Below are 4,954 nucleotides of genomic sequence, written 5' to 3' on the forward strand. Positions count from 1 at the left end.
TCTCTCCACCTTACCAGCACGTGGGTAGGCTAGAAAATCTGCAGAGTCCAGCAAGCTAAGCGCAGCACCACTGGGAAAGGAGCCTCTGTTTTCAGAGCCCGAACAGTGTGTTCTCAGTGTCCAGGGTTGCCTTTTATCTCAGCCCCACAGTCGTGCCTCCAAGAGAACCTGACCATCCTGTGCCTTCCCACTCCAAACCAGAACCAGCAGGGACCCCACAAGCACCTAGGGTAGGGTCTTTCCCTTTGGGGCCTTTCCCTTTGCTCTCTGAAAGCCTGGCACACTTTGGAGAACTGTGTAGATGTCAACCCACTGGCAGCACTCCAGAGTAAGACAGACAGAGATACAGGTGTCAGAGCTCAGAGATATTGCTGATGGAAAGCCATTCTTCATGTAAAAAGCACCTTGAGCAGCTTCCTTTCTGACCCTCCTTCAGCAGTTCTTTTCAGAGGGTGCTGCAGAGAGCTGCCTTGGCTTTCAGAAACCATCTTGGCTGGAGGTTAGCTTGTGGCCAAGCTGAACAAGGCTGCTAGGAAGTGCCTTGGTGGTTCTCTTATGTGGCTGGTGCTAATCTCTCCAGATTCAGTAAGAAGGAATGTGAAGCAAACCACATCTTCGTGATTAGGATTTGCTTATCAAGCATGTATCTGGGCCCCGCACTGGTTATCTTCCTCATCATCTAGCAGGTGCTAGCACAGTGCTTGAGCAGGTAGAGATGTGTGCTTTGCTGCAGCGTGGCTGATGGTCATAGTCAGACATGGCATCCCACGGGATGCATCAGAAAAGAAGAAACAATTGAGTGGGGAAAGCCTGATGTGAGGCTCAAGGCACCCCATCTTGCATTGGGCAAATCACTAAACTTTTGCCTTGCTTTCCCCAATGAGGCTAGATGTGCAAGGTGGAAAGCAGCTGCCTGGCTTCCTGGGGGCTGTGGGTCACCTCCAATTTGTCTGACAGCTCCGTGAGGCCATTTATCTCATCCATTTGTCTCAGACCTAGCCTTTGTTGTCAGTGTAATTCTACCTTCCGATTTTGGCTCATCTGCAGCTTTGTGCTCTACACAGAATTCACACCAGCTTCTTTTCACCTGTTTCTGGTGGTCTCTCCAGTGCCTCCATTTTGTCACCTTCAGCTGCTGGTGGTGACTCAGGAACAGAGAGGATCCCTCTGCCCCACTGAGCAGCTCTGCCCCACTGCAACCTGCAGCAGGCTGCCCCATGGGGATGCTTCACCCTTGCACAGTGTCTATCCTCTGGGAGCAGAAGGTCAGGAATCACAGCTGAGTTCTGTGTTGGATGGGATGAGGAACTGGGGCCCAAAGAGCTCTGAGCCTTGTGCTGCGCTGGGCTGCTGCACCCTGGCCCCAGAAGCAGGGCATTTGTGGAGATGCCCTGTGGGCACTGGACAGGGGGATTCAGAGATGATGAAGGGTGATCTTGGAGCACAGAGCATTCTGCCTGAAGCTAGCACTCATCACAGCCCTCGTGGGAAGGAGGGAAGGCTGATGGATGCTATCACCCAACCTTGTTTTTTCCAAGGCACAATTTCCCTTCGGAGGACTACTGAGTCTGTGTGGGACAAGCATCTATCTGCCCATTAGTACATCTGTGGTGAAAATTTCCTGCCAGACACCCAGGAAGGAGGTACAGAAATGTACTGAAGAGCAGCCTGGGGATATGAAAGTGGAGTGTTTTCTTAACCCCCTGCCTTTAGCAGCAGGTTCTTCAAATGGAAAAGTCCCTCCTCTCTGCCAGCATCCATTGATCTCAGCTGGGTGCAAGGCAAGCTCCCTTCTCCCAAGGAGCAGGAGTGGGTGCTGGCATCATTTGGAAGAGTACTGATAAAGTTCCCCAGTGTTCAAGCACAAATTCAGTTTCCCAAGAAACTAGATCTGGAGAGCCCAGAAACTGACACTGGCACTGGCCATCATCAGGTGCTCCAGAGAGAAAACAGAGGGCTCCAGAAATAAGGTCTCATCAGTTACGAGCACCATAACAATCAATTGCTAGAGAACAAGCACAAACACAAGTGCAAATGGCAAAGTTATTGCCAGTGAAAGCAGAGGAAGCAAGAACACAGAGCTTTTAAGAGCAATTAGTACTTTCAGGCTCCTTAATGAATACCACCTAATCAGCCCAGCTGTTTCAAAGAGCTGTTATGTTCTCTGTAACTCTGTGCACCTCCTACAGCATTTTAACCCCATTTCACTACCAAAAAGACCATCCCAATCTTCCAGTGTTTTACTGATTTAGAATGGAATTCATTCAATAAAAGTCAAAATGGCTTTGGGTCTTCGTTCCTCTTCATCATACTGCTTAGAGCAGAGGGTTCTACCAGCATGGAGCACAGGGCATGTTCATCAAGTCATCACAATGTATGTGCTGTGCAGAGCTGAAATGACCCCTACACAGAGCATTGTCACGCAGTGGGCTGTAGTCACTGCCATCTGAGGTGGAGCACTGACCTCAGCATATACCCCTTTGGGGCCATTTAATGAACTGGTGTTAACACAGAAGCTCATATGCATGTGGATTCTCAGTACACACTGAGTTGTATCCTACTTGTCCAGGGTGTTTTCTTTGGCACTGGGAGAGATAACGGTTTCCTCCTGAGCATGGGGGCCCCCAAAATGGAAAACATCAGTTTGGGGTTATTAGTTGTTAATTTTGACACTGGAGATGTTTATGTGCACAACATACCCCTCTTCCACATCAAACCCAACACTTCAACTGGCTGACTGATTCACAATAATTTTTAATGCAGGCAATTAGCAAGGAAGTTGTGATCGCTATTCAGATTGATGGGATACTGCCAAAAGGAATTGTTCAGACTTGACCTGCCTGACTGATTTGATACACTGTCTTCTCTGGATGTGCTGCTGCTCAGGGCAAGTGCAAGCACCAGCTCAGATCCTGGTGGCTTTGCTCAGAAGAGGTCGTTTATCACTGCTTCACCTCTCAAAACCAGGGCTGGGTGAATCAGCTTTGGCTGAGTGGAGACAAAGCTCTTGAAAAGTGAGGTAAAGGAGCAGTGTTTCCCACTGAAGATGTTTGTTGTTTTTTCTCCAGGGTTATGTTGCTGGAATGGAAAATACCTGCCAACTTCCTGAGGATTTTCCCTTAGTTAGAGCCACTCTGATGCTTGTGGTCTTCAACTTTATAACTGAAGACTTGGAAATGTAGTGAAGAATGAAAAAGGTCCTAATCAACTCAGCTTAAAATAAGTCATGGCTTTGAAGGCCTAGACCCTGATGTGGGGATCTGTGAGAGTTGGAGCCCTACGAGCAGTCTCCTCTGACTGTAGAAGTGGATTGTTTTGTCAGAACTGACCAAAGGCTCAGACTGAGCTCAGGCAAAAAGAAGGTGGGATATTGGTTTCACCCCCAACCATGCTGCCCTTAGGCTCAACTCTAGCAAGCCTGGTTTCATCCCCTTCCCCTTCAAACCTGGCTTAAATGGAAATGAGTTCAAGAAAGATTTTGTCCTTCCCAGGAATCAGTGTGAAGCAGACAAGTATGTAGTTCCCTGGATCCTCTTTCTTTCCATTCTTAAAGGTAGGGGTGACATTTTCTTTCTTCCAATCTTCAGAAACCAATCCAAATAGCCAAAACCATTCGAAGATAATCTTTGCTATGGCCTTGCAGTGAATGACATCAGACAGATTCCTCAGCAATTGTGGGTTTATCTGTTCATTCCTCTTGCACTGTCTTCCCCGCTTCCATGTCCCCCAGAATTCCTTATGCTTGGGCTTGTCAGGAGTGCTTTGTTCAGGTCCCATGTTGTCTTTGCATGATTCTCTGCTTGACAGGGCAGACTGTTCTTGAGCTTGGAGGAGCTGATCCTTGGAAATCAGCCTCTGGATCCTTTTCCTGGATCTTGTTCCACTCCAGGACTGCATTCTTTGGATCCTTCCAAGCAGATTCCTTAAGATGGAAGTCATATTTTGAGTCTAGGTTAGTGATTCTGTTACCTTCAGGATGCTGAACTCTGCCATCTCATTGTCACTGCAGCCAAGGATGCACTCAGCTCTCACGTCCTCAGCCAGTTCTTTCTTGTTGATAGAAATTAGATCCATCAGAGAATTTTCCCTCACTGGCTACTTGATCTCAGGAAGTTGTCATCTGCACTTCAGAAACCTTCTAGATCGTTTGTACCCCGCCAGCAGATATTTCAGTGGTTGAAGTCCACCATGAGCATCAGAGCTTGCGAACAGGCTTCTTTCAGATGACCAAAGCTGTCTGAGGCCTTCACCTTTTTTTCTTCCTGATCCGATGGTCTGTGAGTGACACCCACAATTACATCTTAGTGTGCCCACTTGCCCTTACCTACATACTCTTGACTACCTTTTTATTTATCTGATGGCAGAGCTCTGCATTCTTTCTGCTCCCTCGCACAAAGGTCAACTCCCTCTCTTTGGTTTTTTCTGAGTAGCAGAACACCACGAGTCCCACCACACCCATGGAGTAAGGGAGGAGTTTATGGGGAAAAAGTCTCACAAGTATAATAAAAAATGTGACAAAATGCCAAAGGGACAAATGGACACATGTAACCTTCAGCCATGTGCTCCTCAGGTCTGGCACTACACCTTGCAGCCGTACTACCAGTCTCTATTTCAGCAGAAAATTGCATTTTGTATTGCAGAGAAACAGCCTGACAGCTGACGCCTGGATCTCAGTTTCCCTCCCGTATCCTTTTCTCTTCTCTTTATTTCTATGGACTCTCATTCTAGTCTTGTATTTACCACCTCCCCTTGTTTTCTGACAGTTTTGAAAGCTGCCTGAACACGGCTGTGTTCCAAATGTCACATCCATTTGTGTAATGCTGTATTTTCCTGCCAGATTTTGCCCTCTCTAAGTAGGATGCAGCTTTATGCTGAGGGTGCTGCACTGTTCTGCCTCCATTTTTATGACCGTGACATTGCCCAGGCCATCACCAGGCACATACAGCATGTCCTA

The sequence above is a fragment of the Coturnix japonica genome, chromosome 19 (assembly GCF_054131305.1).
Source record: "Coturnix japonica strain WE chromosome 19, WE-NBRP24, whole genome shotgun sequence".
NCBI lineage: Eukaryota > Metazoa > Chordata > Aves > Galliformes > Phasianidae > Coturnix > Coturnix japonica.